Source organism: Aphelocoma coerulescens, chromosome 1 (assembly GCF_041296385.1).
Source record: "Aphelocoma coerulescens isolate FSJ_1873_10779 chromosome 1, UR_Acoe_1.0, whole genome shotgun sequence".
NCBI classification, from domain to species: Eukaryota; Metazoa; Chordata; class Aves; order Passeriformes; family Corvidae; genus Aphelocoma; species Aphelocoma coerulescens.
In genome coordinates, this window is record NC_091013.1 from 111,728,818 (window position 1) to 111,756,464 (window position 27,647).

General features: G+C 36.5%; 1 long non-coding RNA gene across 14 annotated transcripts in view; it reads left to right on the forward strand.

Annotated features, from left to right (window-relative positions):
- Positions 1-2,820: 2,820 nt before the first annotated feature.
- Positions 2,821-27,647, forward strand: part of LOC138114767 (uncharacterized) — a 41,563-nt gene continuing 16,736 nt past the window's right edge. For 3 of the 14 annotated variants that reach the window (XR_011152800.1, XR_011152802.1, XR_011152788.1), the window contains exons 1-7: positions 4,996-5,928; positions 20,493-20,552; positions 21,239-21,350; positions 24,470-24,543; positions 25,821-25,842; positions 26,406-26,512; positions 27,445-27,472. This is a non-coding gene — a long non-coding RNA (uncharacterized lncRNA). The other 11 variants (XR_011152795.1, XR_011152801.1, XR_011152798.1 and 8 more) reach the window with 11 other exon arrangements.

Below are 27,647 nucleotides of genomic sequence, written 5' to 3' on the forward strand. Positions count from 1 at the left end.
TGGCCTTGAACACTCCCAGGGATGGGGCAGCCCCAGCTTCTCTGGGAAACCTGTGCCAGGTCCTCATCATGCTCACAGTAAAGAATTTCTCCCTAATAGCAAACCTAGGCCTACTCTCAGCTTAAAGCCTTTTCCTCTTGTCACATCACTACATGCACAAACCTACATATATAGGAAAAATTATACTGCATTGAACAGAAACATTGGTCTGTAGCTAAGAGTAGACAATAATATAAAAAACCCAAGCTTCCTTACAACAGAGGTGCAGGAAAGACATCCGTAGGACTAAGGACTGATTTCATGAACTCAAGCTGGCAGTTGTCTTTGTTGCAGTGCATGAAGGATATAATTGAAGAGGAACAGTCATTCAGCACCTCATCCCCTTATAGGGTCACATACCTAGCCCCCCCATACAATCCTTTTATTCCAAAGCCCAAGACACTTTCAGTCTGATTGACAGCAGTTAGCAGTAGATTGGAATGGCTGCAGATCACAACTCCATGGGTCTCCTGCATTTTGGAAGAGTGAAGGCTTTCTGTTCCTATTTTTTTTTTTTTTTTTTTAATATGGAGGAGAAATTAACTGTTTGGATGTTTTCTGCTGCAGTTCTGTATTAATATCTATTGTGATGTATTGTGAAATTGGAGACCTGACCATTGGAAGGTCATTCTATATACTACATGTTTAGTGTTTTTTCAGAACTTAAAAAAAACCAAACAAATAAACATATGAAAAAACAAAGACAAAGCCATGAGCTGTAGTGGTGCATAAAGACTGAAGGTTAAAGTGAACTTAAAGTAAATGTGAAAAATAGGAACGCTACGTATATACAGTTAGCAAGGGCTGCAGGGAAAAGATAATGTCAGGAAAAAGCTAAATGAGTTAATGCATTCCAAAAACTATAGAAAAGAAAAAAATTCAAAAATGTTTATCATAGGAAAGTGAAGTGTCAGGGAGTAACTGTTGCTGTCGCCAAAGGAAGAGCAAAATAAATATTGAAGAAAATTGATTCAGACACCGGTGTCTTTAATTTCCTATATATTTTTTCCTTCTGATAAAGAAATCCAAAGAGTCATTCTAAAAAGAGTTTTGATGGAGCTTCAACCAAAAGTTTCAAAAGGATGCCTAAAGAGATTGGATCTATGGAAGATATCAGTTCTGGATTATATCACATTCGATTTTAAGAGAGTAAACATAGAAAGATATAATATCTTTAACTAGACCCACGTCTCATTCACATCCATAGACCTTGACAGCTTCAGCAACAGGAAAACTCGCATTTTGTTTGAAATATGAACTTGACTTGCTTGGTCATCAAGTCTTCCTTACAACACTGGAGGAAATCTTGACAATTTGTCTCCAATTTAAAGTGTACCAAAGCAAGTGGAAATAGAAAACTCAGTGCAATCTTTTTCTATGCGACATAGATAATGCTGATTTCAATATAAACTGAAACAACAGTATAGAAAGCATATACAACGTCCACTATAACAGCACAAGGCTTCAGGTGTACATAAGATTTTGAACTACTGCAGACATCTGAACTGAGGGTTAGTGCCTCCTGAGGGCAGGGAGTGTATCTGGAGCAGAGGATACCTGGATTCTAATCGCTCTGTGCTCTACGGGAGTGTATGATCTCTTGATGTCACTGCTAACATGGTCCTTCAGCAAAACCTGGGCTCTTGCTGGAGCAGCAAAAGATGTGAAAAGGGTGGCAACTCTACATTTTTTCTCTCTGTTATTTTTACACTTGCTTTTCGCTGACAGAGGGTAAGCAGGTTGTGCTGTTCACACTGGTGCACCCTGTGAATCAATGATTTGTAAAGGATGACTCACCCCAGCCACACTTGATCCTATTTGAAAGGCCTCTAAGTGTGTATGGCAGGAGAGATTTTGTCAGGAACTCAATAAAACACTTAAAAAGTTAGTGAAGTTCTTTGGTTATTTGTTTGTGTGTGGATATATCAAGGGGCTGGAATACAAAGTAATTATGTCAGCAAGTTTACTGCTGGGTATAAAATAAAGTCCTACCTTGTCTCAGATCTGCATTGCTTGGAAGTGGTGAAAGAATGGAAGATTTTCATTAAAACTATGTTAAATTTAGAAGGCAGTTCTTTCTCCACCAATGTATGTGTTTACCGGTTGGTCAATAGTGCTTTGCTAAGGCAATATTTTGGGGAGGGAATTGAGTATCTAACTAACAAAAAGGTAGATATTTTTTAGGGAAACATTAATTTCCTATCAAACACACAAACTCTAGAAAAGCCAAAAAAGTTAACCAAATCCTTAAATCCAGAAGCACTACTTTTGTATCTCCCTAGTACAGCTGTAATGCTTCTGCATCACTTTTGTTTTAGTTTCTCAGCCATGCTTCATTACGGCTTGTACATTCCTTATGCACAGAAAAGTATTTTTTGAATAGAAAATAAGTTTTTATTAGCTCCAGGGTCTGCGCACATCAGAGAGGAGGAAGATTTTAGTAATTTTTTTTTTTTTAAGAGCTTTGACAGGTGGGAGGAAATTATCTAGTCAATAGGAAGGCAGGTATGGATGGGAGGTTGTCATAGCTGCCTTTAAGTGACACTATCTTTCTTTCAAAACCTGGAATTTATTTTTAGCTGCACCATATGACATATAGGAAGAATAAATCCAGAGCTAGGAGACAGTAAAGGGTCTTCCTATTCTTAACCAACCTCCTGAGATGAATCATTGATGGGAAAATGCTGATTAAGTCACTGATGGCGTGTGCAGGTGTTTCCTTTTTGTTTGGGAAACCTTAAGAGAGGCCCATGGGAGGGAAGGGGTAGAGTTGTAGAGTGTTTGTGGAAGGAGTGCTGTATCTGAGAGTATGTGTAGGCAAGTATGTGGATAATGTAGGCTGTTTATGAGCCTTTTAAAATTTATTTTACTGTGGTATATAAGAGTTTGTTGAATCTGTAAGCTTTGAGGAGGGAATTGTTTGCAACTTTGTGGAAATAAGTGAATAATTCATTCTGGTTAACTTAGCTAAACTAGTTCAATCTAGTTTATGTTAAGAATTTGATTATGCCGGCAAATGGATTTCATTTTCTAAGATATTTCTCAAGCATGAGAAAACTATGTAAAGAGTGGGAGGCAAGGATAAAAACTGGAAACAAAAAGCACAAGGAAAGAAATCAAGATGGTCAGCTGGAATATGACTATGTTTGAAAGAATGAAAATGAGCAATACAATATCTGGAAGGGTTCCCAGGAAATAGGTTTGTTAGGTGAAGAAATAGGAACTAAAAAAACTTAAACACCTGAAAAAAGTTTCTTAATTTGACATATTTGTGATTATTCTCCAAAAATCATTTAACAAGTGTTTGATAGGGACCAATTCTATATTTTTAAACGTTTTTATAAAGTGACTACTTGAAAGCTATACCTTGTGTAACTCTAAGAATTCTTCCCTTTACTTTTGATTTTTTTTTTTCCCTAAAATACTGTCTTTTACAATATTTTATGTTTTTAGATTTAATTTTTTTATTTTTATTTCTTTTGTAAGTGATGGTTTGGAAGGGGCCTTCCAATTTATTTTGAGTGCTCCCTCAATTTTCATCCCTGACTTGTACCTTGGAGAAAGGAATGTTTTCTAGGAAACTTTAAATCCACTTTTCAATAAAACAGTGAAGAACTATTAAAGCCAAGAATTAACTCTTTTCCTTTTAAAAAAACTGTGTTTTGGAATTTTTCTGAAGATGCTCTGAGGTTCTGTGCCCCAGGGGAACAAAAACTTTCTCTCAAAAGGACTTCCTGAAGCACTTTTAAAGCAAATTGGCATGGTTTGGTCATCAGCCAAAACATGCGTAAGCCATAACCTTATATTTTATCCCAAAAAAAATCTTACACTTCACCACTAAATGACATTTTTGCTTTTCTTTTTTTTTTTTTTTTTCCTGTTGTGGTTTTGTTTTGCTTTTTTTTTCTTCTCACTGGAATACATTTGCTGCGCTGTAGTTACAAAGTCATATGTTGTTTCTTCAAAACCTGGAACTGTGTTTTTGGCTATGGCTTCTACCAATCAGACTTTTATTAAGGCAGTCTCAAGAGTACAGACTTTTTTTTTGTTTGTTTGTTGTTGTTGTTTAAGGTTATCAGACACTCACAAGAAATCAGTAAACACTCTCTATATCTATGTCAGCTGATTGGATTAAATGAAGTTACATTCCCTTTTCCACATCTGTTTCTCTACTCTTTTGACACTGATACTCTCAAATGTGTTCAAAAGTTTGGGCTGTGCTTGGTGCACAAGGGCTGCTGAAGCATTAGATGTTGTTATTGGGTGCTGTATTAGAAAATAATCAATTAGATAATAATGCTGCTGGAAAGACAACCCAGACTTCATTTGAGCTACATGGAGAAGCCCATGCTTAATGGGGACTGTGTGTTCTCAAAGTTTTGTCTAATTTTAGGGATAAGTCTAAAAGAAGATTTCTTGTGTTTTCACTAAATTTTTGGGGGGTGTAGTAACATGAAGCCAAGATATTTGTTTCAGTGATATACCAAGCAGAAACAAACCCTAAAATTCTGCATGCAAATATGATTTAAGATGACTTAAAAAATATGTGTATGTCTAAATTACACTGTTTTTTCTCCTACTGCTGTTTTCTTCTCTTTGTCCAATTAAATACTGCTCCCTAATCCTCCCTGATTTCCAGTTATGTGAAGAGATTAAGTCATCGAGTACAGAAGATATATTTTACCAGCTTGCCAAAATTTGAAGCTATTTTTAACAGTTGCTTTTTGTAGAAGAATGATGATTGGTTTTGCTAGTTTTTCTTCAAAATTGGGGTTGTTTGGCTGGTTTTGAGGCTGGGCAGAACATGAATAACAAGTGATATTTTAAAGAAAAAGTGTCTATTTCCGCATGATACCACTATATAGTCACTTATTCTGATGTCTACTTCCTTACTTTCATGGTAGTCTCTAGAAAATGAATATAAATTTCTCTTTGCTCTCTTTTGCTCAGTTTGAACCTCGTGTTTTTGCTTCTAGTGGGAAGACAAATAGCATGAAAATGAGACACAACTCAATCTGACTGAAAAATCAATTATCAATATTCTGTTTTCTTTCTTTTATTGCCATTTTTAGTCTCTTTTAAATTAAAAAAAAATCATGTCGAGTAGTACAGAGATCCAAAGGCAAAGAGATATATTTATATATATATATATATATGTTCCTAGAAGGCTTCTGGAAAACTGCATCGTGTAAACTTGTCTGAAACTGGGAACCAAGCAGATTTTGTAACTATGGAAGTATCTCCCATTCTCAGTTTCTGTAAAATGCCTGTTACCCATGCAGACCTTTCAGTAGTAGGGATGTGCCCATCTGTTCATGAGCTGGACAAATACACGACTCTTCCTTCAGTGAAGATTTACAGGAGAGCTAAGCCCTGATACTGCTGAAAAAACCTGTGCTTTTCCCACTGGCAACTTGTACTGATGATGAGAGACTTGACTGCTTGGGAAGGTGAAGGGAGCTCTTGGGAAGTCAAGAACTGAAACTCCAGCTTGCATATGAGGTGATTTTCAAGGTGGTTTTGAAAGTGACTAAAAACAGCCCTTGATTTTTTTAGGAAAGGAATGGAGGCATCCCAAGCAGTGAGCGATAGGTGGAGGGTAAAGGACTAAAAAGATGGAAAAAAGTTAAGAGTCCAACATCAGCCTGCAGAGAGAGATCTGTGGTGAGCAAGGGAGCCTGTTGGACTGACTGCTCACAGAGGTCACACTACAGCAGAGAGAGAGCACAGGTGGAGGAGATGAATAATGACTAGTGAGAGGCAAGTATGATCTCTCTGGGCTTCAGCAGGAAAACTGAACAGTGAGGAGCACTGACAAGTGGAATCCCTCAGTAAGAAATTATGATGTCCAAGCCAGGGAAGGAAATGGAGCATGATGTGAAGCCCATGGTAAGACTTGAGATACAAATAAGTTTCCTTTTTAAAACCACACATATGACAAATGATGAAAACACTAATCCTAATGATGGCTTCTGCAGTGAGTACTTTGCATATGAGGGGAAAAGTAACAATTTTCTGTGTCTTGAGACAGATCTTCAAGTTAGTAAATGGAGAATAAGCACAGCACTGCAGTGCTTTATGAGTAGGTTGTATTCAATAACTGTGTTGTGTGTAGGAGGACCATGACTGAAGACTTCAATTAGTAGAGTCTCCTCAGAGAAAAATGTTAATACAAATATTTTGATCAATAAGGTTAAAATTTATTTTTTAATCAATGTAAATATAGTTCTTACACAGTTGCTGAATTTAAAGGTTCTGCCTGTATAAATATGTAGAAATAAGATTTTTTACTATCTATGCAGTGAGTAGTTTAGGAAAAGTTGCTATTATCTCACTTCCCTCCTTCACCTGCACAAATCTAGTGAAGTTAGGTCAATTAAATAAGGCATATATGTATAACTAATACTGCCCTTGATATTACAGCACTTATGCCTGAAGTTAAGCCTGGATGCAAGAGTTTTGGCAGCTAAACTAAAATACTTTAAATGAGAAAGAAAGAAATTAGACATATAATGATTGGCACATCCACTATTACAAAAGAGGAATAGTAGGAATACTGCAAATTCTTACATTATAATTAGCAAAACTTTTTTTCAAAACTTTCATAATTTGAGTTTTACTGGTGCTTTCAACAGCGAGATAAATGTGTTTTAATGAAAACCATATCTGCCTATTTTAAAAGCTTCAGATAGACAGATTAAGTGGAGTCAATGTTGCTGGAGGTGATGAAACGATTGATGAATAAAGCATCTGGGAAATCCTTGAAGTAACTGTTAAACAAAGGTCTACAATAGAACCTGTAATCTCCATTTGAATAGAAACTTTGGTAGAAGAGGGAAAACCTGTATGGAAAGTAGGGTTTTCATGGTTTTACAATGAATTTTACAAGAATAACTGTCCTATTTTGATGTATAACTGGAGATTGATGTTATCAATGCTGATACTCCCATCACTTGGTGAAACAGCACTAAAACCTATTTTACTATTTTTATGTCAGTTCTCAGGTTCTTGGAACATTTGTTTTCTTTGTGCTAATTAAAACCTAAAACTTCATTTTACAGAATAAAATGAAACTTTAGTGGATCTAGGAGGAAAAAAAAAAGGCTTCAGTTTTGAGTGGGGAGGTTAATGTCTTTCCCACGTATCAGCAATAGCATCTGGAAGGTGCAAGCAGCATCTTGACCCTGCTTGAGCAGGGAGGTTGGCCTAGATGACCCATTGTGGTCCCTTCCAACCTGACCCATTCTGTGATTCCTTGATTTGTTTTCCATGCTGGAAATGCTGCAACAGAGCTGCTGTCAAGCCAGCTGAATCACAGCTGGGGTGTAACATCCTCTATACCCACCATTTCATGGGAGATCCTTGGAGGCCTCCACAGCTATTTTTGATGTGGATTATATGTATTATTATTTATGTAGCATTGCACAATAGCTGGATGTGGACAAAAGTATCCCTAGAAGAACCAGACATTTTGAAAAACTAGATTTGCAAACAAGATACAGAAGCATATTTGGTACAAGGGTTTCCCATCTAATCTTGCTTAGAACAGATTCATCTCTGTCACTCTCAGGCTTCAGTTGTTGAGTATACAGACACCAAAAATAAACCTGCGAAGACTGAAACTTATTAAAACTTTAATTTGTACTTGGGTATACTTTAAGTATATAAAGGGAAGCCTTTTTTCCTGCCTTTTTTTTTTTTTTTTCAAAATTTTACATCAGCTGATTCAATTTAAACTGAATTTCAATCTTAAACCTAGCATGACTTGCTCACTTCAGGGATTTTAACATTTTTCAATAAACAGCTATAAAAATAACTCCCAGATCCATTGGCTAAGTTTATCTGAGATCTGCAGGGCTTGTAGTGTTAAATGTTTTGCTTAATTCCATTAAAATTCTTAATCACCTAGTTTATTTGTGAACACTAAGTAGTTCCAATTAATATGCGTTAATGGACTATTGCATTCCTCAATAACTTAGGTGGTGCAGGAGTCCATGGCACATACCAACCTCTAATCACCTAAGAATTTCTGGAACATGAAACAAAGCAACATAATGAGCTGGGCTTTGTTTTATTCAGTTCATTGTTATGACCAAACTTCTATTGGATTTTCATGTAGATTGCCTCAGTCTGCATTTGCATTACAAATTTTTATTCTTATTGGTGTTAAATAGATATATAATACTCACATGGCTGTAACAATGAGCTTACAGGCTCACTTATTTTATTTTATAATTCAGTATTGTAGTGGAACAAAAAGCAAATATTTTGCTATAATGGTTATGCTAATTGACTTTTAATGTTGTTTTATTTTCCAGCCACTCACCAGCAGCTCCCAAGTTTAATAAAGCTCAAACATTTAATTTTATTGCCTTGGAGTATTGATTATCTGTTTAACACTAAGAACAATGTGATCTCTTGTCTTTGCCTTGCTGGTTGTCTGAATTATCTTGAAGAAATAAGAGATGTGCATGAGGAGAATCTCATGCAGTAAAAAAAGTCACTTGTATGTATTACTCATGGCTATTGTACAAAACCCACAAGCCTTTAATCTCAGACTCACAAGGGAAAGAAATTTTACTGTTTCACAACTGAACTCAATATTCCCTCAGGCATTACACACCCATTTATGTTTCTTTCTTGATTTTTATTGCCAACATAAGCTTATTTAAAGGAATGAATAGCATGCTGTCTAGTTTGAGACATATTTAAATTATACTTTAAAAACTCTACTAGATTTATTAGAGAAGGTATTTTTTTCAATCTTAGAGGTTAAATTGTTGAGGAAAACAACATCTGTTTCAAAGAAATAACAGAAAGAAAGAAAAATAAGAACAATGGAAGGCTGCATCCATTCCACTAGTATGAAATATTTTTCACTTATGTGCCTATGAAAACTTGGAGAGAGGGGAGAGTAAAACAAGCTGTTCACAAGAAATAATGAGTAACTCTTTAGATATCATAATCAAAAGGAAACCATGTCTTGCAATGCTTTGGAGTGCAGCATTTTATGACAACTATCAAAATTTGTGTGGGTATATTTTCACTATGTGTTAATCACATGCTTGGAAAGAACTAGTCACTTCTGCCAAATGTATGGAATTTCTGTCTTATTGTGCAATTAATTCTTTTGAAAACTGCCATGGTATTGACTGTGCTGCATCAGTTTTCTGTTTGAGAAGTCGAACAAATTCCAGGTGTTGTGGTAGCAGATGTTTTGCTATCAGTGAGTTCATAGAAACTGCTACTCTAGTGAATCACCACATGAGATCTTGTGCTCAGTCAGCTGGAACAAATCACAAGTGTTTCATGCTGCCTTTATTTTAAGTGTATCACATGTTGTGTCTCCAAATTTTTTGAGAAGTGTGTGAGGCTTAACAGGGATCCCTCATTTTTCTACATATCTGTAAGTGCTTGACACTGTTACTGGGAATATCCACTGAATTCATTGGAGAGAGGAAAATAAATGAGAAAGCAGATCACCTGGGATATTACTTTTGAGTCAGTAAATGAAGGTGGATGTGTACAGAATATGTTGGTTGTTATTAGGATCTCTACCTTGTGAAGAAAATCCATGTTTGGAAGTCCATGTTTTGTTTCCATATATCCTGGAATATTAATGTATCCTGTTTAGCCAGAGCAATGTTGAAAACTGACTGAAATGCAGTATTAACAGTTGTAGAGCTTCTAGAGTTAAGAAATGGGAAGTGTTATCAATTCCATTTTAAAAATCCTTTCCCCTCTCAGTTAAATATTACTTTTAAGATTATACTGTCAGGAAAATGGAACACAAAATCATGGAATTGTTTGGGTTGGGAGGCACCCTTAAAGGTCATTTAGTCTAACTGGCCCTGAAATGGGCAGGGACTTTTCAATTAGATCAGGTTGCTCAGAAACCCATCCAACCTGACCTTGAATGTGTCCAGGGATGGGGCATCTGCAGCCTGTTCCCGGGTTTTACCAGCTATGATGTGTAAACCTATATATGAAAACAACAATGTGGTCCAGATTTGGACTAATCTTATCCTACCTATGTTTCTTTCTTCTAAAGGAAAAGAAAATTATCAACAAAAGGCATTAGTAAAGACCATGATGTTTTCTAAGTCCAAAATGGGCCGCATGCTTTAATTTTGTGACAACCTTTTGACCAATTCTAATAAAGGCTAATAGTTCCTGAAAAATATAGGTTTAAAATTGTGTGTTGGGGCCTTTCTTGTCAATAATTTGGCGTTTGGTTTGTCTCTTAGATTTGTGGAGAAATTATAGAAAGTTCTAGAACTCCATTTCCTAGTATTTAAATTGAGGGATAGTAGACCAATTTTCTTCCTCAGCAAAGCTTATTTTTTGGTTCCATCTCTGTCAGGAGAGCCTTTAAATCATGTTACATCCATAAACTCCCTTCAGAAATCATTCTCAACAAATCCTTTGTAAGCCAGAGTTTTGAATGTGCATGACATATTGGGTAATTATTATAAAGACCATCTGATTATTTTGGAAATATATCAGAGGGAGTTTTTGCATAACCTTTTGACCTACATGGAAATATTTTCAGTGTTTCTTAGTCTCTTCTACTTAGAAATAAAATGTAAAACTAAAAGTGATCAATAAATCACTGCGCTATCTTGGAGGTTATATGAATTTTTCTTTTTGAAGGTGACACTTAATCATGGACAATATGCCAATTTATAAGGATTTTTGGGTTTGCTTGTTTTGTTGTGGTTTTTTGTTGTTTTTCTTTGTTTGTTTGTTTGTTTTTCTGGAGAAAAATGTTTTATCAGCTCCTGCAAATTTTTTTACCTTACATAGAACTGAGAATCCCTTGGTAACACCAGTTCTTGATATCCAGACATCTCTCTGCAAGTTTGTAAATGTTAGCATTCTTGGTGAAACCTGTTAAAAATATTTCAGAAATATTGTTTTCCATGTACATTACACCTGGGCTTAGTAGGAGCCAAAATGGACTGAAGTGAATTGTTTCCTTCTTTGGACAACAGACAAATCAGTAAGACAGTGATTGCAATTATTGATTTGAAGTGTTTTCACTGTGTTATTGTATTGTAATAGTCTTAATATATAAATGTTGCAAATACACAAAAGAAAATTGGATTTCAGTCCCATACAATTGCTTTTTGTAAGAATATTATTTTAGAAACTTGAGGAAAAATAATAAGTTGATATAAAATATATTTAATATGAACATTTTGAGATATATATTGTTTTAGCTGCGTATTGATTATTTTCTTGTATTTTGAATATCATAATTATTACTTATCTTTACAATAATTTTACATTTTTATAAGGCAACATAAATATGAAAGTATTTGGCTCAAAAGAGGAAAGAATATTTCCGTGTAAGAGTACTTAGGCTACTTTAGAAGTTAGGACTCGTAAATTTTAATGGAGTATCTAATGGGCCACCAAAAATATCTTTGTTTTTTCTGTGTCAGCTGCAGTAATGGCTTTAGGCTTTTCTAACCAATGTGTATAAATTATTTTAATGTGGCCCATAAGAATGAAACAGAACAAGATATAGCGCTGTGTGACAAAACTGCCCATAAAACACCTGCAAAACAAGAAGAGTTGATCTTAAGAATTTGCATTTTTATCCTGTGAGATTTCAATAATGGCAATTATTTCCTGGTGGCGTTTGTTGAACAGGAGAAATTGTGCTTTTAAGAAGGCTTTCTGCCTGCCTGTCATGTTGACTTGGCTGTCAATGTAAGTCTGTGTTACTCCTGCAATCCCTCCGTCCATCCACCCCTGTGGCAACAGTTCTCTCACACTTCTGCGACACTGTGAAGTGCTTGAGAGGAAGATGCAAAATACAGAGCAGAACTGCCAGGCATCCTCCTCATGGCAGGAGTGTGAGAGTGCAGCGCCCACCCAGACAAGTGTGTTGTGGCAGGTGTTGGGTTTCTCTGTCCTTTTTTAATCAGATGCTGTGAGGAGGTGAGAGGTGAAGGTGAGGGTAGGAAGAAGAAAGGTGTGAGGTCCAGATCTCTTCCCCTTGTTGCTCCAAGGCAGGGAAATTAAAAATTATACAAAAAGGTCATGGATAAGATGAAAAAAACCTGGTTGATGGCTTAGAAGGCAAACAAGGTTTCCCTCATTTTCTGTGTATGTGGCTGGACACTGGAACAGATTTCCCTGAGCAGTTGGTGGATGTCCCATTACTGAAAGTGCTCAGGCCACATTGGATGAGGCTCTGAGCAACCTAGTCTGGTGGAAGGTGTCCCTGCCCATAGCAAGGGGTTGGAACAAGATGATCTTGAAGGCCCCTTCCAACTCAAACCATTCCATGAGTCGAAATGAGCAGCACACTTACAAGTTTGCTCTGATGAGAGTGTTGGGCCACTTCTTGTCCCTTCCTCTCTGAGCTCAAGGCAAGCCTGGCACCACAAGCCCTGGAGTCATGGATGCTGGAGGCTGCTTGAGGGACCTTCAGGGAGTCCAGGACATGGATGTGGTGAGCCCATGCTTTGAAAAGCTTTCATGACCTCTCCTTGCTTTGTAATCATCAGTGGTTTAGGGCATTTCTGAAAAATCTTCTCTCAGTGTTGCTGTCTGGCTGTGGCCTGCGTGCTTCAAGAAGCTCTGGAATAAAAGTCACCCCAGATGTTGAGTTAGAAAGAATAAGCAATTGCAAGTGCAAAGGAGGTGAAAATATGGAAATTTATACTGGTTCAATTCATTTAATGCAACCTCTTGTCATTCTTGTGTGTGTAGCGTTAATCAGCAACTTTTGGCTGGCTTTCGCCAGAAGTCTCAGAAAAACTTATAGAAAGGGTATTATCTTATTCCACCGGGAATCTGAATGCAAAAGTTATTCAATTATTTTTTTGGAGTTTGTTGAAGGCAGATCTGGGGATATTCTTGTGTTTATGAGACTTTGACCTTTATTTACTAGATGACAGCATTGTCAGAAATAAGATAAATTCTGAGATACAGTTCCCATTACACTGTTAATTCAAATATTTCTATAAACTTTCTTGTTTACAGGTACACTAGGAAAAGGATATTAGTTAGAATCATCCAGTATTCTCTAACATATATGTCGTACAAGTGCTGTAGTTCTTCTTTTGTCTTATCAGAGTTTTACTAGCAGTTAAAATAATTTGGTGGGGGAATGCTTAATATAGTGAGCTTTATCTATCTGGCTGGTGGAATCTTTTAAAAAAAATTAATTTTGTAATAGCTTTGAACTGTAAATCATACCTTTAAACAGGTCAGACTTGACTTGCTGTGTTTGAGTGGATTCGCAGTTTAAATTCAGGGCTTCTTTTCTTCTTGCTCTCTCTTGCATGCACTTTGTCTTTCTGTTCTTTGTGTGATTCTAAAATCTGAAAAAACAAACATGATTGCTTTGCAGATTAAAACTGAAAATTGTTTATCTCATGAAATAAATAGAGAACCAAGCTTGGCATTTTTATTCTTGGAAGAATAACATTTGAATTGCTATTGATCAGAAAAAAAAAAAAAAAAGAATAAGGGTAAACTCAAACTTATTTGCTGAGGCTTTGTAAACAATTTAGATCCATAACAGGCCCTTAACAGAAAAATCTATGTTTGCTGAAAGCCACTGGGTTTTGTTAACTCTGTAATGCTCTCTACTTTTTAAATGTCTGATGTTAAATTATAATTTTGAATCTTGTTTAATTAAAAGTTAAAATCATAGAAGAGGGAACTAAGGCCTTGTTGTGGTTTGACCTCAGCCACCAATGAAATACCACACAGCCAATTGCTTCCTTCCTCCCTCCTGTCGTTGGAATCAGGAAGAGAATCAGGGGAAAAAACAACCAAACAAAAAGCCCAAACCAAAAAGCATTTATGGGCTGAGATAAGAACAGGTCAATAAAAATACTAATGGCAATAATAGTAATAAAAAGGAGAGGAGGAGAGAGATAAAATACAAGGACAAGTGGTGCACAATACCCCTGGTCACCACCCACTGACTGATGCCCAGCCTGTCCTTGAGCAGTGATTAGCCCCTCACTGCCAGTTCTCCCCACTTTGTGTACTGGGCATGATGTTCTCTGGTATGGAATATCCCTTTGGCCAGTTCAGGTCAGCTGTCCTGTCCATGCTCCCTCCCAGCTTCTTGTGCCCCTCCTCACAGGCAGAGCATGAGACACTGAGAAGCCCTTGACTTGGGATAAGCACTGCTCAGCAACAACCAAAACATCGCTGTGTTATCGGCGTTATTCTCATACTGAATCCAAAACTCAGCACTGCACCAGCCACTAAGAAGAAAATTAACTTTATCCCAGTAGAAAACAGAACAGGCCTTAAATTCTGAACTATTTATTTCTGAAGTTAGGAATATGCAGTTGAGTAGGTTACTCTTTTGCTTTTATTTTGTTATTTTAGAAGGCTAAAACCTGGAAAAATTGTGATGTGCATGATCTTCCTGGAAGGTGAGTGTTTCTCCATATTCCATGGAAAAAACTGGGTTTATTTCTGTTCTTGAACCTCTTGCCCTGCAGAACAGCAGGTGATTGGAATGCTCTGAAGCAACTGCTGGCACTTTTGGAAGGTGTTAGTGCCCTTTGCTGCTGAGCTATCACGTTAGTGGCACTTTCAGACTGTTAGGGAGTAGTTCTTTAAATATTTTTATCCTGAAGGGTTATTGTTGTATTGACCTCGTTGCTTCCAAAAAAAAAAAATCAAGGCTAACAAACAAAAAATGTCTCACTCTTACAAGGGATCTGAAAGATCTGGTATTTGTTTAACATCCTTTTTGACTGAAAAGACTCCCCACATTGCTTGGTTTTCGATGGCTATAATGTTTCTATTATGGTAACTATGGCTTTCTCTTTCCATTTTAATCTGTATAGGGTTTTTTTAGACAAAAATTGAATGCCTTTCAATAATTTTAGAACATTAATAACAGTGCAGTTTTAGTTTTAGTCTGTATAAAAAGCAGTCTTAATATTTCATTCTTTTGGTTGCAGTGTCTATTTGTATGCTAAATTGGCTTTCTGAAGTACTTGTAGAAAGGCATAAAGAAGCTCCCAGAAGGGACCTTTTAGTTCTAAAAAAGGTAGGGATTTCAGTGCACTTATCTTTGCTTTTAAAAGCTGCCTCTCCATTTTTATTTTTTCTCTTTCATTTTTTCCCAATGTGTTTCATCTTGCTGTTTATTGTTTTCATCCTGCCTCTGCTTTGACTTTTTCACTGTGCTGCAAATGCACTGTGTGTGTTAGGGCTCCGTTGTTCCTTCCTCTGAAGCCTCTGGGGTAGGTTAATGCTAGGGTTAGTATTATCACCCACTGGTACAGTGGGTGAATTTGTGCTCCGCCTAAAACATAGGCAGAGAATTAATTTTCATCAGCGATTCTATTTGAAATAGATAAAACTCAGCCCTTTTCAGCTTGTCATTGCTCTATTAGTGTGCAAGTTTTTAGGTTATATACGCCTTTATAAAAACAGATCAGCATTCAAGGTGTAAGATATAGGGTGGTCTTGGCTTGAGACTGAAATTTTTGGCTTTAAAGCTTAGAATTTTCCTGAAATAAGAAAGAAACAAGGGAAGAAGGGAAGGAGAAGTCAGAAAGGCATACTAAATTTTTCAGTTTTGAGGTTTTGGGGGCTTAGGTGAGTTATTTAAGACTTCTTATTGTCAGTAATGTAGAGGGATTTGTCCTGAGTCTGTTCTATGATCATTTATGCATAAAGGTAGATTGCTGGGGTTTGGAGACATTTTGCCCTTGTCCTTCTATTACATGTTTTTGTTTCCATGGATACAGACAGTTACCTGAAAGGTCCAGAAATATTATATAACCCAATCTGATAGACACCAAAATTATAATTTTGAACCAAAATGACCTTGATTTAATGAAATTCTCCTCAACAGGCACAGCGAAGTTTGAGCTGTTATTCATCCGAGGGTGTGAGCTGTACTATTGCAAAGATATACTGATCCAAGTGCATGGTGATGAGGATTTTATGACCCCCTCATTTCTTTAATATCTTAAGTAGGATGAGGCAATTGGCTGACTAATGAGATCTTAATGGGTCTAGTGGTCTGAGTGAGGGGAGTGTAGAACTGTCTTCATTTAGGCTAAATCTGTCCTGCTTAGAAACTCACTGTCCTGAGAATTTTTCTTGTAACACTGCAGAACTGGTACTGACAAGATTAGCAGTATATGCAATGGTTTCTAAAGGGGCAAAGACAGCAACAGAAAAAGTAATCTTAGCAAATGTAGTATTGCTGGTGAGGTTTTTTTGAGGGGAACTGCATAATTTCAGGAACCAGACAGAATTTTCTTTTATTAAACCCGAGGACTTTAAATCTCTATGGCCTAAGAGACAAACAATAAATAATTCTCCTTAGTTAAGGTAATAGCTTTCATTTTAGTTTTATACCAGAGATGCAACAAAATGTAGGAGCATAGTGAAAGAAATCTTAGTTACATGGGCTTTTGTTTGTGTCCTCTAGTTTTATCTTTTAATTCACTCCTATTTCTTCCTATCTTTTTCCCCCCCTAACTTCTGATAGAGCTTTTTACTTGAACAGTTTACTTTTAGCTGATGTGTCTTTTCTACTTTAAAAAATTGGTTTTGCTCTCCCTTTTTCCATCTCATCCATTTCCATCTGATTCTTCCAAGTCTGTTAGCACACTAACATAGTAGCTATGACTCACAGTTTATATTTACTTTCATTTCCCTTTTGGTTTAAAATTGCTTTCACAGATGCGTCTTTTACTGCTGTGTGTTTTGAAGTTTAACATCTTCAGGTCAATTAGGTTCCCGAAATTTATGTAGCATTTGGTTGCAGCAGCAGTACTACAGTAGCTGTTATGCTCTACAAGATTTTGGCTGGAAGTAGCATCTTTGACCAACCAGTGTAGTCTGGAGGAAAATCTGCAGCTTGTAGGGATATGTGCTCTTCTTGTCTGAAACAGAAACAGCAATCATTAAAACGAAATACCAGTTGAAAACAATTATTCTAACTTAATTAGCTGTGTTACTTAGACCATGGGATAATAGATAATTGGCATCTATAAGGAGGTGTTAACCATGTCCTTGCCTTTTTTTGTGAATTACAAAGAAAAATACTCTCTCTCCCTATATCACCTGTGGGATGTTGTTGGTTAACAGAGGAAAATTGCCGTGTCTCATAAAGGCAGTGCTTCTATGGAGTTCCTAATTGTGAGTATCCTCTAGTGTTATGAATTCCAGTTTTCAGTTTGCATGTGAATTAGTTCATCTTTCACAGGCTTTTGGGGAGCCTCCCTGGTGGGGAGGAGAAGGGAGTCAGAGCTGACTCAGGATAAATGCCCTGCCCTGGATTCTTGTGCCCTTCTTCCACTGTCTTTGCAAGGTCACTGTGAGGCTGTTGTTCCATGCAAGCTGTCTGAGGAGCACTGTTGGTGTTTTGGATGGTGTACCCTGCATTTTGGAGAGGGTGTGAATGGGGCACGGGATGATTTTTCCCACTGAGAGGTATCTCCTGTGTGTGTCTAGATTTGTGCTTTTATCCCTAGGTGTGAGCAGGTCACATTTCATGCATACCATGTATTTGGAGGGTTTAATGATAAAAAGGGCTGTTTGAAAGGTAGGAGTTTCTGGAAAATATCTTTTAAGATTGAAAATTCTTCTAGCACAGGCTGCAAGTTTTCAAATGTTATATTTTTGTGAAAAGAATTGTCCATAGGAGAGGTTTTTCAAGAACATTGCTCTAGTCAAATAAAAAACCTGTTTAGGTAGCTAACTGGTATCACAACAGTTCTCCTCAGAAGATATGGTGGTATTCAAAGGGTGTCTCATATTTATAATTTTTATCTATATTCTTAAAATTAGTTTATGATGGATGATTAGAACAATTAATACTGCTACTTTTATCGTAATAGTATCAACAAGTAATAATTCTTGGTTCATAATACATGTGTTGAATTCTTTTTTCATCGGGTTGAAAAGATTGCTGTATTGTTGGAGGCAGAAATTAGTCTGAGAAAACTCTTTGACTATTTTCTGCTGGATCTTTTCATTCAGAGGGGACAAGAGTCCTAAAAGAGGTTCAATATTCTTCAGTTTCCTCAGGGTGTTTTTAATGTCTTTAGAATGACAGTTTGAGTATAGACCACTGGTACACAGAAGGGACAGAAATATAACACTTTTAAAAAGTTTGTTGCAGTGAATAATCTCAGACCTGCTTGCCAGTCTCATTGATGTATTCTTCCCATTTCATGATTACTACCTCTTTTCTTTTGTTTGCTAATTTAATTGCTATTTGATGGTTATGGACAGTATGGATTTTCCCTCTGAAAGGTAACAACCTTTTTCTCTTCTACAGGGCTTTCTGCTCTCTAGTCAGAAAATATCTTTCACATGGTCTGACTAATATTTACAGTTAAACTTAATTGTTTGAAATTTGTATGCAGCTTTTAAATTTCCTCTGTTTCAAATCTGAAGAGCTTGTGCACCTGAAAGTCTATTTTCTTTTCCTGATAAAGGCTCCTTTTCTGTAAATCTTGAGTGGGAATCTGCCTCTCAGGCAGCAGCAGAGATGGAAGTGAAGGAACTGTTGGTAGTATGCTTTCTGTGTGATTACATATCAGCTGAAGTGCATAAACTAGTCCTCAGAGTGGGTTTGCAATTGGAGTCTTCCACTCTCAATGAGATGAGTATCTTTATCATGAAAATAAAGGGCTGTGGGCTGTTTTCTCAACAGTATGGTCAGGCTTTACGTTGCTGTGATGGCATGATCACTACAACTGAGCAGAAGTCCAGAAAACAGAGTAGGAGAATAAGGACCACAAGGTCTATAATTATGCTTTTTGATAATTTTTTTCCCTATGCTAAATTAACAAGTTTTATATTGTAAGTGCAAGCACACATCAGGCCATCTGGAGGAACAGCAACCACTTGAAGAAAACCAAGATGAACATCAACACTAACTTTCCTGGATATAGCTACAGATATTGCTGCTGATAGTATTGTGCAGCAGAAATAGGAAGTCCCACTCTGTTATTGGCAGTGGGGAAAAAAGTAACAACAAGAACAAATGAAAGGAAATGGATTCACTATAATTACTAAACAGGTGGGAATACAAGAGTTTGCCTCATGTGGTCACGTAGACATTAATGTGCAAAGCCAGCAGTTAAGGACAGGTATCCACCAGGAGAGAAAATAGTCTTATTTTTCATCTAGTTTAGGCTACTTACAACAACCTCTGCTTCTTGTGTGGTGTTTTATTTGCCTTCGAATCTTCCCAACAACCTGAAGCAGAACCTCTCTAAGAGACGCTTTAGATTCTTCTAATTTATGGTTGAGTTCAAAACTGTAAGATGTGTTTCTTTTTTCTGCAGTAATAGATTGAGTTAAAAGGAATGTTGTTGTTTTGGTTTTTTTTTAATAGCGATTTATACCGTTTATAGTTTCACCTCTAATTACTTGTTTAAAATGATTTTTATGTATCTCTAGGATATATGACTGGTCTGGTCCCACTCTTTTTAGTGAGATTGCTGTAATCTTCCAATCCATTTTTGTTTTGGCACTCAGTTTGTAACTCTATTAAGTCTGTCAAACCTTTTGACAGCCAACTCTAAGCATTTGCCAAGCTGACTATCTTTAATTTGAGGAAGGAAATGCTGATAGAGATGGTTTTCTCTGCAAGTGTTGATGATTTTCTTTAGAAGGACAAGTTCCAGACAGTGACTCGTGCATGTCTTTGGGAAGCAGTCTATACATCACATTAGCCAGCAGGAGTTACTACTTTATCAGGAATAGGGTGAAATCTAACGCTGCAAAACACTGTTTATAGAATTTTTCTTTCACTTCAGTGAGCAATAATCTTAATTTTATGTGATAATACACATACTATAGTATGGCTAATTAAATGTGTCATCTTGTTAGAGATAAATTTCTTTCATGCTAAGAGTCTTGATGTAGCTGATGAGAACTGGTTTTTATTCAATGGAGTTAATTTATACTGTTTCCAGATCTGGTCAATTATATTCTGCTTATGTCACCTCGGAAGAGGAATATAACAAGGACTAAATTCATAACCTCGTGTCTCATTAAGTAAAGCAGCAAACATAAAAAAGTTCATTAAATAATAATTCTATTTAACTAAGCAAGCTTGTCTGTGGTTGAAGATACAGATAGAATGCATGCATAATTGACAAGAAAGGAAAACAAATTACAACGAGGGCAAGTTCAGCATAACCTCAAGAATGTGTTAGAATTCATTCAAACTCACTGTTGGGAGTTATGGGGGAATACCTCCATTTTTATTTCACTTGAGGAAATAGAGTACACTAAGACAACTAAGCCAAAGGCAAAAACCTTGATATTAACAAATAAACCTTCAAATAATCACATGCAACAACTTCTATAAGTTTTTGGTGATGTGGCTACCCTTGTCACTGTTAATATTTCCATACTGATAGACTGTTTAATATCTTATAAAAGGAATGTGGACTGAAATGTGCTTTTTTTTTTAATTACAGATGATGAGGAAAGCAATGCAGTATTGGAGATTTACCAGCATATACTTGTGATAATTTGAGGTGTTTGAGATGCTAAATCTGAATGTTTTTTGAATAAGACTGGGATTAATTAAGAGTTGAAAATTGAGCATGTTATCAGATTTTATCGGGCTGCTGTCTTGATGTAGGCAAATAAACAATACTTTTTCCTCTACCTTGGAGAAAAATGCAGTGCTATATGGTTTTTGGACTGAGTTCCATCATTCTATTTCTCTTCTCTGCCTAATTTCTGCAATAAAAAAAAGTAACATTTAATTAGAAGTAGTTATTAAGAAACACTACTTAGCTAATTTTTAGAATTATAACCTGGCTATTTTGTGGTTGGTATTCTTCCTTTCACATGTAAATTACAATTTCTTCCTGGTTATCAAGTTTGGCTACATGACATTCTGGTTTATGTGCAACAGTATTTCTTCAGAACACTGCTCACTGTGCTGCCAGAGCTGGAACTTTGGGTAGACAGGACTGCTCTAAATCAGCCTGAATTATTCTAAACTTTGCCTTTTGTCTACTTGATTATATATGCAGGAAGCAACAGAGTGGAGAATTAAATACATTTTCTAAGTTCTTTAAAAAATTGGGGTTTGACTTTATTAAGTGACCAAGGTTTTCAAAACCGTTTTCTTTATGGCACAGGTGTGGCTATATCTTGTACCTGCCAATATCCTCTATCTCTTTGCTAATTATGAAGTTAATTTCTATTTCAGCTGCAGTGGCTAATCTTTTTGTCTGAATAGATACAAGGGTACACACTGTCTAAGTCAGTGCCCTTCAGAGGCTGATCCCAAATTCTACCTGTCACCACTCAAAGTCTAAATGGTGAGTATTTATTCATTTCTGGCCTTACTTTACTCACTAGAATGTATCCTTTCTAGTCTTTTTGTTCTCCCTTACTTCTTAATCAAATGGATACCTTTCACTACTGCAGATGAAATTATCTACTAATATCTGTCTGTAGTGATCAGAATAATGAGCAAATGATATTTCTAATACAGGTAGCTGTGATTTTGAGCTTCTATTCAAACTAAGCGGAGTATTAAATTAAACAATGATTGAATTTCAGGGAAGGCATTGTACCAGCTAAATTTTAAACTGGCTTTTAATAATATATTTCTAGTAGAACTTTCGAAGAGTTGTCTAATATTCTTCAGGCATGTTGAGGTTTTCTGAATCACCAGAGACATTAAATGTCCTTTTAGGCTGTTTATACTGGTGAAACTTTCAATACTGTTTCTTAAATAAAATGTGTACCCTCAGTTTGAGGTCACTTTGTACATTTTGTGCCATAATCTCTTCTGGAGTACAGATCAAAATTTTTTAGATAAAAGTTATAACCCACTTGTGAATAAGATTGCAATTTGCAGAAACCTGATTTCTTACTTGTCTTTGTTTTTGACATTTCTCTTGTAGCTTTGCTTAAAGATAGAGGTGCATTTTTCTATCAGTATAGCCTGAAATAATTTTCTTAGGGGTGTGGATTCTTAATTTTTTAGTTTTTACTAGTGCACTAATGGTTCTTGAAATAAATTCAAGTCTTTTCCTGATTAAAAGCTCTCACACCTTAGAGAAAAGAGAAGAAGTTGTCTGAGGTCACAAACTGTGTGCTGCAACTTTGTATGGAAACTGTTTGTGAGGGTGATTTGGTTTGGTGGGTTTTTTTGTTTGGTTTTTTTTTTTTTTTTTTCATAAGCAGCAATGGAAAAATTTCAAAGCAGGAGTTCAGAGTTGGGTTTTTATTCATTTTCAGATGGGAGGGTTGAGGCCAGCCTGGTGACTGGCCCACTGCCACCAGCCGTGTCAGTCACTGGTAACAGCACTGACAGAGGTCTCGTACTCAAGACAAGGTGTCTGCTTGGCCAGAATGCCTTTGAGCTGAAAGTTGTTTGCAGCTTGAATGAGGGTTGACTCCTCTCATCCTTTGTTCAGAGAAGTTATTAATGATCTTATTCAGCCTGCTGTCTTGGTAATATCAAGGATTAATAAAAATATGCAGTCTCGCACACTCATCATTCTTCTTGAGAAAGAGAATATGTATGATAAAAGCAAGATGGTTTGCAGACATCTGGAGTATGCCAATTTTGGAAGGGGGGGATAGTGTGCAATACAGATGGATGTAGAAAAAAACATATGTAAGGGGTAAATAAGGGAGTGCTAAAACACAGCAACAGGATAGGATGAAAGCAGGTGGAAGTCTGTAAGTCCATTTGGAGCCAAATCTCCTGAACTGTTTACTATGAACTGTTAGTACATCTGCAAATATTATCGATAAACCAAAGTGGAATACTTTTAATCAAGATCCTGAAAATTTAAGAAAGTTAATGTCTAGAATATAAAAGTTAGAAATGTCCTTCTAAATTAAAAATTGAAAAGTGTCATATTTGTCATTAAAGAATGAGACACATTACTTTTACTCCCACTTGCAAGGACCAGTGGATGGAAAAGATTAGCAGTAAGCAGCAAAAGCTTGAAGGGAAAAATGACCAGTGTCACCTTTCAAGAGACAAAAGCTGCAGCAACTGAATTTTTATGTTGCTTCCCTGCTCCCCATGATGACTTACAGTTAACATTTGCAGCAGAGGCTGCTGAGAACTAAAGGCTTACTCAGCAGAAGTAACCTAAGGTGAATGTGCGGTGCTCACTTGTGTGGGGTCAGCGTGAGCTGAAAATGCTTCACACCTCACCATCATCAATATTGCCAGATAGGGAATGCAACCACATGATAACAGGGCTGGCTGTGACCTTGGTGTAAGTGACAAACACCCCACATTACAGCAGTTCACAAGTGGCAGTAAGTAATAGGGCTCGCAGAGGTGGCCATCAAATATAAGTAATTAACTGGAGCAATGCAGAGAGAATGCATGAGCCTGGGAAATGGTCCAAGGGAGAAGTATTAAAAATACCCAGACAAACTGGAGGAAAAAGACATTTTTGTTTTAAGATGAGAGTCTTATGAAGGTTGCTGATAGCGTCCTGGACTGGCTGGGAAGTGGAGATAAGTTGGATGAATGCTATATAAAAAAATAAATATCTTGCATGCCTTGGATAGCATCACACTGGCAGAATTGGTATTTTCTTTCCTGCTCACAAGTGAAGCATATAGCAAACTAATACATAGCTCATGGGAGGGGGGAGGGAAGGGCATGTCTGGACTAAGGCTTAAAACATAAATACATCCAGGGCCAACATCCTGGGCTTACAGTAAAAAATTATAACCTTAACTTTCATTTTAAGTACTTTCTTTTTCTTATTCTCACCAATGTAAAGGGAAAGGGATGAGACTTGAAAACATCTCCAGCATGTAATTGAAGTAGTGGTGTCTTCCTGAGTCAGCAGCTGAGGAGTGTGGTGGGCAAAAATGGAATTAAAAGAGACTATTGCAGTGCAGAGGTGTCAGCACTAAGGTCACGCAGAAAGGATTAGTCCTGCAGAGGCACTTCTAGCAATGAAGTGTGTCTTGAAGATGTTTTCAAGCATGTGCACCCCTATTAAAAATATAAATTCAGAAGAAAGCCATTTCTGCTAGCTTTGTCTCTAAGTATCTATCACTTTCCAAAGCTTTGAAATCTTCTGTGATGGAAGCTCAACCTCCAAACTGCTTCAGTCTCTCACTGTGAGAGGAGAATGCTATCTTACAAATATCAAAATATTTCATATTTTTTTCACAGTAGATCAAACTTTATTATCTGTCTTCTTCATATTCTGCTCTCCACCTTTTCTAAAAACTGGATTTTATTAAGTAGACAAAGAACATTTGCAGTTTCCTGCAGTAGGGAAGAGCCACACACTATGCAGCTGTTAAATCCAAGATTTTATACCCATACAGCTCTTAAATCCAAGTCTTTGAACCTCCATTTTGTGTAACCTGTGGAGAACACTAGAATTGAAAAATGGAAGAAAAATATAACATACCTGTTTTTCACCTTCTTTGTGCTTTACAGGTACAGCTGCAAAATAGAGCACGTTACTTCAGCCCTTTGGGCAATCGAGGTCTGGGGCAAATGATAAGAAAGTTGTAAGTAGATAATTTGTTTTCAAATCTCCTTTTTTTTTTTTTTAGTATTTGAACAATCTCATTTTTATAGTGGGCAACAAGTACTTTTGCGTGCAGTGAGAAAATTTATTGAACTGTTACTCCACTTTTCTAGGAATTCCATAACTGGACAAGGAAGCAGGCAATATTCCCCCCCCCCCCCCCTTTGTGTTTTCTCCTTTCAATTTAATAAGCTGGGGCAGCCTTAAACAGGTGCCATGGAAAAGAAACAAAAATTGCTTAAGATTGTCCTGTGACTCATATCAAAGGTGCTTCTGAAACTACATGACAAGAAGAGAGATTTGAGCAAGAGACAGAAATAGAACTTCTTCAGAGGCTGTGACTGAAGAGAGGTGACCCAGGGAACACTGGATCAGTTCATAATCACAAAGAACTGGTTTCTTTAACTGGAGTGGTAGGCTTTTTCTTCTATACCAGATTTTCTTTTTAACCTGACATGTGGGTTTGAAGGTGTTCAACGTTTGGAAATTGGCCAGAATTTCTAAAGCGCTCAGTATTCAATGTGCAAATTCTGTTTACAAATAGCTGCTTTCCTTGAAGTTAAACCAGTTGAGTGCTCTTTAAAGTCAAGCCCAGACTCCTACAAAAAGTAAGGACAATTTTATCTTATGTGCATTAGCAGCACAATGACTGCAAATGCTACAAAAAAGTGGAACTTGGTATGTTCAGCCTGGTGATTTTCAGCGTTTCTTAAAGAAAGTAAAGAACAATAGTAGAGAGGTTGCCCATGAATAAGTCTGAGAACAATTGAGAAGTGGAGATAATTATGATTGCCCTGGAAATCTTCTGTTTTGGTTTGTCTATATGCTAGAAGTCAACCAGTTACAAAAATGAATATGCACTGTTGAAAAACTTTGGCTACTAACTGTTCGAAGATGCTTTATCGATAAGTCAGATGCTTTTTGTGGTATCTAAATCCCACAGCAAAGGCCAGATAGCAAAATCACTGGAGGATTTAAATAACACAATTTCAAAGGACTCCATTTAAATAACTCCAATTTCAAAGAAAATGAGATGTTTATAGGCATTTCTATGCTTTTGAAAATCTGCTCCTGAATACTACTGTTAAGAGATGCATAGAGCACCTAAATAAATAAATTGTATGGAATGTACCACATGCAATTTAAAGGTAAATTCCATGAACAATTCTTGAGTACTATCTATCAAATAATTATTGATGTATACACTTTTGATTATTCTTCAGTAGCTACAAACTCTTGTTCTCATGTTTTTTTCAGGGATGTACCACACTGGATAATGGTAAGTAAGTTTCTCTTTTCTTGAACACATTCCTAGCTGGAAATCACATTGAAAATAACAGCATCATTGACCTCGTTCATATCATCTATGGAATCATTCATCTTTGCTTAGGTTTAGAAACTGGCTGGTCATGTTGAATTTTATTCTGGTAAAAGTCTGTAGGAAACTTTGGAACTGTTGTGAAAACTTTCAAGTGAGAGCTGGTAGGTTTGCTGCAAGCACACGGTTTTCACTGGCTGCCTTTAATTCCTGAATTCCTGACTCTTTCTTCCTTTTATCCAGTTCCCTAAAATTTAAGTTTCTCTCAATTATTGGACTTCTGTGGATGTGTGCATATGGTTCTTCCCAAGATAGGCACCTTTTCAGAAGAGAGAAGACACTGTTTCAGGATGAAACCACCCAGAACAGTTGCTGGAACATATTTCCATCTATAACTGATGGCCAGCTGGCAATGGCTCCTTGCTGGCTGCAGATACTTGCCAGAACTAAATGTGGCTTTTTCCTCCCTGCCTTCCAATGTTGCTCTCTCTATTTTAATATTTCCTTTGTTTCTAATATTTCAGAATCATCTACCCTGTGACCCTTTGTAAGGCAGATATAAGGACACACCACTCTTTCCTTTAATATATATTGCTGGGGCCAAACAAGTATTCATCAAGTAGATTGGAAGGTAAGATATCAATATTTACACTTGATGTTGCACTTCCTTTATATTCAATTCACAGTTCATTTAGTGATGGAGTTTCTACTGAAATGTTTATCAGCTATTTCCCTAACTAATATTCTGTTTATTTTAATAATATTTTTAGAATATGTTATTTATCTCTTGAAAATTCTTTGGGGAATAATATATATTCAATTTACAGAACTCATGATATCTTTCAGGATGCTGAACATTGCCACTAGCATTAGTTAAAGAAGCATAGAAGAATTTAGTAGGCAATTCAAACCAGATTTTTTTTTTTCTCCCATGGAAAAAAAACCCATGAGTCTGGCTGCTGCTAGAAACTACAATTTTATGAATTTTGGAGAGAAGTAAGTGTTTAGTCTGACATTTGATGCTTTCTTGCATTATAGTGCTCTTAAAAATGGACATTTTCTGTAGATATTATGGAGTTAACTCTTACTGCAGTGCACTGAACTTTGAAAATGTTTCTTTAAACCTTTTAAATCCATAGAAACATCTTATTTCAGATGCATCCACTTAAATTTATTACAGAAAACCAAACAGAAAATGGCAGTAAACAACTGTTTCGTGCAAACTAGCAGTAACACAACTGCACTCTAAAAAAAATGTTTACATTTCATATTAAATCCTTAGAAATAATCACAAAAACAATGCAGTATTAGTTCTGGAAATTGCTATGGCTGGTCGCTGTAAATTATTTCTGGAACACTTTAAACTGTTTTTTGCTAAGTTCACAACATGTTCAAAACCGTTTCCATGTGCTCTAATAATTTATATACCCCAAATGCTATCTTGTTTAGAACTACAGATAGCAAGTATGGTATGGTTTACTTTGAGTAGCATTCACTGTTTACATGTAAATCTGGGTAGCAGTTTTACAAAAATAATTTTTTACAAATTTATTTTACTTGCAGGTTATTGAACCTGAGACACATTAAAGATGTAAGTTTTAAACTCTGTCATTATATAAAATTTTACCCATGGCTCTCTAGATGAATTTTGAGAGGTTATGCATACAAAAAGAGAAGCTACAAGGCTGTTAGACCTTTTTGGCCCCTGAAGTGAAAATAAAAGTGGCAAAAAGGGGAATATTGAAACTTGCATGCAGCAGGGCAGT